An 11,648-nucleotide genomic window follows, 5' to 3' on the forward strand; every position below is an offset into this window, starting at 1 on the left:
TTAGAAATTCACAGATCAAACGATACAAATTAATCAAACTTTAAACAAAGAAGTATATATATATATATATATAAAATTCAGATTGGGTTTGGTCAACTCAAAATTTTTTTAGCTAACCCACAACCCAACCCAACCCAACGCAATAAAAATAGAAAAAGTTCAACCTAATCCAACCCAATAACAAAATTAACCCAACCCAACCCTTACATTTTGAGTTGGGTAGTCCGAGTTGTTGGGTTATTTGAACACTCCTACATATATCTCTTGATCGTTGACATATATATTGTAACAACTCGGCTTTCTAGAACTTATACTAGGCCATTACTTCATACATGCATAAATCTCAAAACGACTCTCTCACGGATTTTAACTAAACTAAACGAATTTATTTACATAAATACTTTTGTAACATCCAAAAACTGAAAATCTTTCTAAATAAATTTCATGAAGTCTTATAAATATATAAATAAATAAATAAATTTAACCACGGAACTCTAAATTCTCACATCAAGATTGGAGTGTAAAACACTAAAATATGAAAACATGAGCGGAAACATTCCTTTGGATCTAATGGCACAGTCACGGATTCCTTCTGTCACTCGACTGTACGTCCTTGCATTTGCCTGAAAAACACAATATAAGAAATGATGAGTATAAAATACTCAGTAAGTAACCCCACTACCAGGGTGAGGATAAGCATCTATGTCCTCTAGATACGACTTTTTAGTGAGACATGCATAAACCTCTATTTTCTATGGGATGGCTAATTAGTGGTTAGTTGAACCTACACTATCGTAGATTAGGTATACCCACAAACCTCTAGTGAATTCTGAAGGAAACACAAACCTTTAGTAAAGTCCCGAAGAAGATCACCACCTCTAGTGAATCGCGAAGGAGACACAAACCTCTGGTGAATCCCGAAGAAGACACAAGCCTCTGGTGAATCTCAAATAAAACACAAATCTCTGGTGAATCCCGAAGGAGACACAAACCTTTGGTGAAGCCCGAAGGAGACATAAACTTATGGTGGATAACTAATCACGGCTGGGGTAACTACCACTATCATAATCATAACATGCATATCATAAAACATAGTCTCACAACATGCAAATACATAGCATTATGCCAATGTTCATCTAGCAATTCACATTATACTCGTAGATTAGTTAGAATTTCATATAACAAAATACTGAAATCATGCTAGCATTCAAACATCTTTCATACGTAATTAGTTCCTCAAATTACATAAACATCATTCTAAACAAACAACCTCAGAACCTCAATAAAACTTAAATTTTTGCCTGGCACATGAACAATTCCAGTAGTAAGATTATTTATCTCAAATTGAGTCCAAATATTAATCCAAGCAAACGATCTCCTTTCTAGCTTTCCACAAATTTTGAATTAGATTCCAAAAATCAGACTAAATTGAAACCCATTTTACTACTTCACCAATGGACTCCGACCTAAGCATAAGTCACAATTAAAGATTATAGAACCAATTTACAGTAGTAGTAGTAGTAGTAATAATAATAATAATAATAATAATAGGGTAAAATTTTAAAAACACAATCTCTTGTTTTTCCTCTAAATTTTCAATTCCTTAAAAAAACTCCAAATTCGAAAAAAAAAAAAAAATCTTATCCAAATAATTCAATTATCCCTTCCAATTAATTTAAATATCTATTCAAAAGAATTCGCATTAACCAATAAAACTTCTTCAACTACATCAATTTGATTCCAAATTCCAAAGATTAGGGAAACTAAAACTCAATAATTTACGATAATTAAATTAAAACTTCCTACAACTCGAAAATATTATCAGTTGAGTTATGTTCACTTTAACTCTTACAATTTTTTTTCTTTCTTTTATCACAATACATTGTTCCTAGAGCCTTTTTCATATTGAAAAAAAGGTAGAACTTGCTTTGAAAATACTATTCATAAATGTAAAAGCCTCATCTTTCTCGCTTGCTATTATCATTTTGTAATTATTTTATAGTTGATGACATTTATTTAAAAGAACAAAAACAAACATTAAAACTTATTTTGAAATAGATCATAGTTGAATGATTAAATTTATATTGAACATTTTCATTAAAAAAAAACTTAAATTCAACATATGACCCAATCAAATTAAATACAGTCACGTGCAATGCACATGTTAAGTAACTACTACTTCTAAATAGTTATCATTTTGATCATTCACTTTCATTTTTATTTCGCTTTAAGAAATGTAAATGATATTTAAAAAAAAAAAAAAATATCAAAATTGAAAGTATAATAACTAAAATGAATAGAAGTTGAAAATAGAGGGACTAGAGTGAACATTTTAAAAACACCAATAATCAAAATGAACTAAAATTGAAAGTATTAAAGACTACGTATTTGATTAAATAATATTTACAATTAAGTTCCTAATTAATGTTAAGGTCTTTTTTCTAGTTCGGTCTTTTTTTTTTCTTTTTTTTTTTTTTTAAGAATCTCAAAGTCACGGTTTATGTCTTTTTTTTTTTTTTTTTATCATCATCATCATCATTTTGTAGTTTCATGAAACTAACTATAAAAAACAATGATATAGTTTAAAAACTCACTTTCTTAAATGAGTTTAAAATACCCTATGTTTTAATTTGATGAAATAGACAGACCCTTTATCTATTACTATAATACCAAAAACATATTACACAGAGTACCTTAGGGTCCATTTGATAATATTTTCGTTTCTTGTTCTATGTTTCTTGTTTCTTCTTTTTTGAGAAAAAGAAATAGAAGTGTGTTTGATAACTATTCCCGTTTCCTGTTTTTTACAAAAAAAAAAAAAGAAAAAAAAAAAGAAAGAGAAACTTGTTTGATAACCATTTCTTGTTTCTTGTTTATTTTTTTTTTTTTTTGTAACAATATATATATATATATAAGATATATCAAACATTAAATATAAAAAAAGATATAATCAAAAGTTTATATTATTTAATACAAGTCTCGATGACAACTAAATATAATAACAAAATTGTATCTATCCTTCATATGTTGTCCAAATTTGATCGACAATGTTATCTCTAACTCGAGCCACTTGTCTCAAATGATTTTGACTAACATCTAACTCAACTATACCATTCTGCAAATTGTCTTTCAAACTTTCTGTATCTTCAACGATCATCGATTCAACATTAAAGTCATTAAATAGATCATTTGGACGATCATTCGATCTAATAAAATTGTGAATCGTGCAACATGCGGATGGTATATATTTTGTGTGTTGACTGGGTAAGGAGGTATTTGTTTGAGAATAGGGAATCAAGCCTTCACACGCAAAAACAAAGTTCGATTACATTTCATGGTAAAGAATATTGATAGTTAAAAACTTCTTATCTGCCTCAAGGATGTTGTTTCTTTTCTCTAAAATCTCGTGAATGGTATTTCGGCTGTAGAATGGTGCTAAAAATCCAGGCATATTTGAATATCATGAATCGTTAAGATAGTATTAATCTGCAAATATAAAACAGATAAGAACTTATTAATGAGTAAAATATTGAATTAAAATATTAAAATACATAATTATATACCTCTTTTAAACATAGAAAATTTATTCTTAGAATTTTTTATACATTGAAGGAGTATGCAAGAATCATTGGTCGATCCTTTCCAACTAGACATGACATATGTGAATAACATATCAAATGAACAAACACACATTATTTTCCATGTTGTGTTAGTTTTTCTACCCGAAATTGTATTTGTTCGTTTTAGGGAATATATTAAAAAATGAATATATTATTCAAAAGGTTTTCCAATAATTTTTTTCTAATAACTTTGTTTTTCATACTATTTTCATAAAAATAATCCTACAATGGAATCCATAAATATCTAGGAGTCCATTTTTCTAGATTCTTCAGGTGAAGGATCATATTTTTTGGAGTTCGAGATTTGATCCCAAGAAAAAAATGAATTTAGTTAATTTTTTTTTTAAATTCCTTTATGTTAAGGTTATTCCTATGATGGATTTTGAGAAATTATAATAATTTCTCACATTCTTGAGGTGATTTTTTCTCAATCTAATATAGTCAAATTTGTGGATTATTTATCCACTTATTTTATGAGATTATTACTTCAAATATTGGAGTAATGTGGGGTAAAATAAGTTGACAAAGTTCAATAATTTGGTCACCATCTTTTTTAATCGAGTGTTGTGGGGTGTTAACACCTTCACCATACACAAATGACTTTCGAACCACATTCTAATTTTTTGAAGAAAAAATTTATTGATTTTTATTGAACAATTTGTTCACTTTATTTCGGTGTCCAATTACACCATAAAAAAGAATGATGACGACTCATTTTTATTTTTCTTTTAAAAATAACCTTTTAAGAGACCATCGACCGCTCCGCGTCATATTGAATACATAGCGACAACTATTTCCTGTTTTTCATTTCTTGTATATTTTTTTCTCTTACCTTTTCATTTATTTTGTAGTTTAAATATAATTTAATTATGTAAAAAATATATAACATGCATTAAAATATAAAAAATAATTATAAAACATTTCCACTTGATTTGAAATATTATTTATGACTAATACAATTGTTTCTCACTCAAGTCATTTATCTTAAATGATGTGACTTAAATCCAACTCAATTATAATATTATGTACATGTCTTGTTGTAAAATATTAAAATTAAGCTAGATGAATGTGTGAACAAAATTTATATATTGTAAAATTTTAACTAATTTCAAATTTGTTCGCACGAGGTTTCTGGAGAAACGTGTTTCGTGGAGTTGAACTTGAGTTGGTGTTGATGTTGGAGTTGATTTGATGCGATGTGGTTCGATCTCTAATATTTGATCCTCTGATTCTCTCAGTTGGGTAAATATGCTTGACTTTGAGAAGGAAAGCACCGAACGTCCTTGAAGTAGAAATCTTGGAAGCTTGGAGTAGAAGTCTTGGAAGAGTATTTGTGTCTTCAAAGGTCTTCTGCCTTATAGGGGTGCAACTTCAGGAGTCTTGGAAGCTTGAAGTAGAAGTCTTGGAAGAGTATTTATGTCTTCAAAGGTCTTCTGCCTTATAGGAGTGCAGCTTCAGGAGTCTTAGAAGCTTGAAGTAGAAGTCTTGGAAGAGTATTTGTGTCTTCAAAGGTCTTCTGCCTTATAGGAGTGCAGCTTCAGAAGTTTTTGAAGCTTGAAGTAGAAGTCTTGGAAGAGTATTTGTGTCTTCAAAGGTCTTCTACCTTATAAGAGTGCAGCTTCAGGAGTCTTGGAAGCTTGAAGTAGAAATCTTGAAAGAGTATTTGTGTCTTCAAAGATCTTCTGCCTTATAGGAGTGCAGCTTCAGGAGTCTTGGAAGCTTAAAATAGAAATTTTGGAAGAGTATTTGTGTCTTCAAAGGTCTTCTGTCTTATAGGAGTGCAGCTTCAGGAGTCTTGGAAGCTTGAAGTAGAAGTCTTGGAAGAGTATTTGTGTCTTCAAAGGTCTTCTGCCTTGTAGGAATGCAGCTTCAGGAGTCTTGAAAGCTTGAAGTATAAGTTTTGGAAGAGTATTTGTGTCTTCAAAGATCTTCAGCCTTATAGGGGTGCAGCTTCAGGAGTCTTGGAAGCTTGAAGTAGAAGTCTTGGAAGAGTATTTGTGTCTTCAAAAGTCTTCTGTCTTATAGGAGTGCAGCTTCAGGAGTCTGAGGAGTCCTCTACTTGTTAGTGAACTCTCTCTGTATTTTCTGAGTGAAGAAAATGTTGCCACCCTCCACAAATGAAGAGAACTTCTCTATTTATAGAGTTCTTAGGTAGGCTTCGTGGGCTTGGTTGGTCCATGGGCCTGACCCTTGGGCCCAATTAGTTGGTTTTGGGCTTGATCTGGAATTCGGGTCCAATTCAACTTTTTTTTGTAGTTTGGACTTTAAGCCTAAATAATAATATCAAATTGAATTTGATCTCATCTGATTCATCCGTGTGACGTCATCGAAACTTGTCTTTAATTCAATTCGGGACATATGTCAACTTCTAATTGGACCCAAATTCAATGATTTAGAAATTCGTCGTTAATTTAACAAACGACGTGGTGACTTGTGATTGGTCCAAAATTTCTCATTCAACAAATGCCCCTTTTCGAGATTTATGCACGTATATGGGTGGATGAATCTCGAAAAAATGTAATTTGAGATCAAAGTATGATTTTTTACTCTTTTAATTTGGTGCATCATTATGATCAAAATATGAGAATTTAGCTCAAAATTTTGATTTGAAATCTTGTTCGTTTGACACACTTTCGCCAAGTAAACTTCAATTTGAACTAAAGTAGGATTTATGTTCCACTTTAATTGCAAATTTAATTTAACTTAATTCGAATTCGGAATAGAATTTGGGGTGAAATTGAATCTTGATCAATTTTGGTTTTATATAAAAATTTGGGATATGCTCAATTTTACTTGGAACTGAGTATAGAAACTAAGATTGATTTAAATTTGAGATAAAATTTGGACTATAGCCAAATTTTGACTCGACATTTTATTCATAACTCAATATTAAGGTTAACCATTCGAATATTTATAAAATATGGGATATGGCCAAATTTTAATTTGGGACGGATTTGACAATTATCTCATCCGATTTGGCTGGCTTGAATTTAGAATAAAAATTTGGATTAGAAGCTTTAGACGGAGATTTGGAATAACAGTTGATTTTAATTCCAATTTGAATGGAATATGAATTTGAACTTAAATGGAAGAGATTTTGGAGAGCCAACGTATTTGAAGACAGCCTTACTAGCGAGATCAGGCCATTACTAGTGATACCAAGCCATTACTAGCGAGATCGTGGGAGAGAGCAAGATTAGCGAGAGCATTTCGAGCGAGATTGTGGGAGAGAGTGACACCAGCGAGAGCGAGATTTTGGAGAGAGCGAGAAAGTGGAAGAGAGCGAGAGTGGAGAGAGCAAGATTGTGGGAGAGAGCAAGATTGTGAGCGAGAAAGTGGGAGAGAGCGAGACCAGCGAGAGCATTTCGAGCGAGATTGTGGGAGAAAGCGACACCAGCGAAAGGATTTCAAGCGAGATTCTGCCTTTTTATTATTATTATTATTATTATTTTTATTAATAATTTTTTTCTTTTTTTTTAATCTCAGGCAGCCATCTGCTTTGTGGCTAGCGATACCAGTCTTAGCGAGATTTCCTTCTCCATACTGTTGGCTTATGCCAGATTCTCTCAAGTCTTAAGCTCAAAACTCCTCGTTGTTGAATTTGGGGATTCAAAACTCCACCGTGACCCCTAATTCCGACAGCCTCCAATCGAGCATGATCTTTTTTGTTGGCTCTTGACTAATTTCAGCAAGAATCGGAGTTCCACAAAAAAATAAACAGTATTCAGTTCGAGTAACCCGTGATTTTATCAGATTTCAACTGATTAGTAGAAAAAATCCCATCGAACTTAGCTATATATACTGGCAAGACGCATGCTTTTCTTCATCTTGTAGTGTGATCTCCTTCGTTTTTATGTCCTTTGCAGTTTGAATTGTGATTCTCTTTTGATCATACTTTCTTTACATCCTTTATCAATCGGACTTGGATTGCAAATCAGCCTTGAATTGTAGTAGGAAGCTGTAAGTGAGGAGAAGGGAGAAAGAAGGAAAGATGGGGAATTAGGGCTTCCCTTCCGTTTTTTATTTTCATATATATTTTTTTCCTTTTTTTTTTGTTTCTTAAATTTTATTTATTATTTTTTTTTGCTCTTTTTTTTTTATTATTTTTTTTACTAACTTGCCTCCCTACTTTTTTTTTTGTAGGAGTTACGGTGTAACTAAAGGAGTACAACAAAACAAGTTTTTTTTAATCTCATCGACCCGTCTTTGGTGCGTTCGTGTATTCTGATCGTCATGGGAGGGACCCTGCAAAGGCATACAACTCTCCCATTCGATCACTCTAGGGAGGATCTCGGAAAAGTCTACCTTGTAGCGCCATTCGTGTATCCTGATCGTCATGGGAAGGGCCCTGCAAAGGCTTACAACTCTCCCACTCGATCACCCTAGGGAGGATCTCGAAAAGGTCTATCTTGTAGCACCGCTCGTGTATCTTGATCATCATGGGAGGGGCTCCGCAAAGGCTTACAACTCTCTCATTCGATCACCCTAGGTGGATCCCAAAAAGGTCTACTTTGTAGCACTGCTCGTGTATCCTGATCGTCATGAGAGGGGCCCCGCAAAGGCTTATAACTCCCATTCGATCACCCTAAGGAGGATCTCAGAAAGGTCTACCTTGTAGCACCGCTCGTGTATCCTGATCGTCATAGGAAGGGGCCCCGCAAAGGCATACAACTCTCCCATTTGATCACCCTAGGGAGGATCCTCGATAGGTTTGCCTTGTTATGTTATTCCTTGATCAAAATTTGAAGATAAGGGAAAATGCCATTGAGTATTTGAAGATGAGGCGGATATGCCATCAAACCTTGAAGATGAGAAGAATGTGCCATCAAGATTTTGAATGGAGTCAGGTTGGCTAGAGTCGATCTCGCGTACAAGGCGGAGCCAGACGGACCAGAGTTTTCCTCGCATATGAGGTAGAGCTAGGCAAACCAAACTTGATCTAGCATATGAGGTGGAACCACACTCACATTTTTGGAGAGGAAGCGAAGCTACACCAATTTTGGAGAAGGGGTAAAGTTGTACCAATATTTTGGAGAGGAAACGAAACCGCACCACGACTTTGAAGATGGAGTGAAGCCACGTCATCAGTTTGGAGATGAAACGAAGGCACGCCACGACTTTGGAGATGAATCGAAGTCGCGCCACATTTTGGAGAGGAAACAAAACCGCACCATGACTTTGGAGATAAAGTGAAACTACATCATGATTTTGTAGACCGAGTCATTGAAGATGGAGCCGAGCCATGCACACCAACCTTAAACTTGAAGATGGAGAAGCATCGACGGGACCTTCACATTTGAGTTTGACAAAGCATTGGCAAATCCTCTGCATTTGAGTTTGATGAAGTATCGATGAATCTTCACATTGAGCTCGACTTCGCGACTTTGAGCGTGAAGATGGAGCATCGATGGAGCCTCTAAACTTGAAGATAGAGGAGTATATAAGTTACTTTTAAAGAGGAAGCGAAGCGCATTCCACGTGTGTGCCTTTTATTTACAGTGTTGGCTTCTTACGAGGGATGAACATCTTCAACCCATTGTGTTGCCCCCTATAGGGATGAACATCTTCAATCTGAAGTGTCATTCTTTAACGGGGATGATCAACATCAATTTTGTAGTATTATACTTAGGTGGTTGTGGTACCTCTTCTGATGGACTAAACTTAAATTTCTTTAAGTTTCTTCTGTACCTTTAAAGAAAGGGATCGAATCATGACGTAGTTCAAGTTTTTTTTTTTTTTTTTGGGATCGAATCATGACGTAGTTCAAGTTTTTTTTTTTTAACTGGACTGAACTTGAAGTTTCTTTCAAGCTGCCTACATACCCTTCTTAATGATAGGGATCAAGTCATAAGTAGTTCGAAGAGAATTTTTTTTCTTTTTATGCACGACTAAACTTAAATTTCTTTAAGTTGCCTACGTACCCTTATAATGAAAGGGATCAAGTCGTAACGTAGTTTATACAATTTTTTTTTTGGCGTCGTTCACATTTTAAGCTCATGCGGGCTAGGAGCATCATGTAATTTAGGCTCTTGTGATGAGGAGCTTCTTCATTTAAACTTCAAAAGCTCTTATTTCATCATGGTTTTGATTATCCTCTTCATTTGTAGGATTCCTCAATATGATGAGTTTTGGCTTCACTATCAAGGAACCTTCTGTACTTATGTCAACAGAAAATTTCCTCTTCATGCGTGAAGGGACACGACTGTGAATCTTTTCATCGTTGTTTTCTTCATGGAATGACGTTGGCTTCAAGATTTTCATCCTTTCTTTACGTTGATCGCTTGTTGTTTTGAAACGATAAAAAACATATGCTAGAGGTTGATCTTTCTTTGATGTGGATATACTTAGCCTTTTGAAGGCTGAAGTTCGAGCAGAAATAGTCGTTGGACATTGGTCTTCTTCTCCTACCGTGGCCATACTCAATCTTTGAAAGACTGAAGATCGAGCACTTGAAGGCTTAATACGATCGAAGACAGAAGTTCTTTGCTTCATTTCTTCTAAGTCTTTGACTTCTTCAGCAGTCACATGATTGTTGTCGATTTCCACTATGCTGACAGTGTGACATACAATAACTTCTGATACTTTCTCTGGATGATTATTGAGAAAGCTTCTTGGGAGAAATTCTGTCGAAGTTACCAGCCGTCGAAATTGAGGGAAGTCTTTTGTCTTCTTTTTTAGTAGTCTTAGGCTTCTGTGTCATCTTTTTGCCTTTCGTTTTATGAGTCTTGTTTCTTCTTCTATAGCTTCGATAGGAATGCGACTCTTTTTGGGTGGAGTTTGGTTGTCTTCTCTTTCAACGAGTCACTACTATCCACCTTTCGTTGTCATCTTCAACAAGTTCATCTTTCTTTTTGGAATTTGCTGTTTGAATCTCTTGTTAGAACTGAACAACTATAGGCTTGAATTCTCCAAACTGGATCGGACTTTATCTTTGAGCATGGGACACAGAAAGTATTGGAACATTTGAAGTCACCGCTACTGTAGCGTGATTTGTCTGAGCTACTTCATCCAAATCTAGCTCAATCTTCTTTTCACGAGCCAAATTCATAATTCGTTCCTCCAGCACGAAGCACCTTTCAACTGGGTGACTAATGACTCGATGATACTTGCAATAGTTAGGATCATCTATTTTTCCTTCTTATTCCGGTTGTTTGAATTCCGGTAGCTGAATAAGTTGCTTCTCTAGTAATTGCTCCAACATATCTGCCACATCAGAGTCAGGAAATGGATAAACCTTCTCTTGTCGTTCTTTAAGAGTTGGACGACGCTTCTCGCCCTCATTGTGCCTTCTTTCAAAATTTGTTTGTTTTCCTTTGGAGGAAAATTTCAATGGGGTCATATGAACGACCATAGATTCTTTTGTGGCACTACCCATGATCTTTTCAGTGCCCTTGGCATCATTTTTGTATTTTTCTCCCTTAAGAGACTAGGAAATCTTTAGTTCCCCTATTGACAATATTTAGCTCCATATCATGAGCGTGTGTTGCCAGCTCCTCAAACGTACGAGGTTTATCCCCTGTAGGATGTAGAGAAGCTCCCAGTGCATGCCTTGAGTGCACATCTCCACTGTAGATAATTCAGTATGTTTATCTTTGCATTCCAGACTTAAAGCTCTCCATCGGTTGATGTAATCGATGACTGTCTCTCCCTTCCACTGTTTGGTGTTTGTCAGCTCCATTATGCTAACAATACGCCTTGTACTGTAGAAGTTGTTCAGGAACTCCCTTTCTAGTTGTTCCCAACCGTCAATCACTTCTGGCTCCAAATTAGTATACCAATCGAAAGCATTTTCTTTCAAGGTACGAACAAACTGCTTGACTAGTGGTCTCCTCTGGTTCCTGCATTTTCATAGGTTTCAATGAAGTGTGCAACATGTTGTTTTGGATTGCCCTTTCCATCGAACTGCTGAAACTTTGGAGGTTGATACCCAGCTGGCATTCTCAGGTTGTCGATTCTCTTGGTGTATGGCTTGGAGTACATAAAGGAGGTTTGCAACGGTCCTTCGTACTGACTCTTATGGAGTTTATG

The 11,648-nt window shown here is 34.8% G+C and overlaps 1 pseudogene; it reads right to left on the reverse strand.

Moving 5' to 3' along the window:
- Window positions 1-3,013: 3,013 nt before the first annotated feature.
- On the reverse strand, window positions 3,014-3,693 carry LOC150037859 (uncharacterized; annotated as a pseudogene).
- Window positions 3,694-11,648: the final 7,955 nt, after the last annotated feature.

This window comes from Benincasa hispida, chromosome 2 (genome assembly GCF_027475165.1).
Source record: "Benincasa hispida cultivar pf3 chromosome 2, pf3_genome.v1.1, whole genome shotgun sequence".
Lineage (NCBI taxonomy): Eukaryota > Viridiplantae > Streptophyta > Magnoliopsida > Cucurbitales > Cucurbitaceae > Benincasa > Benincasa hispida.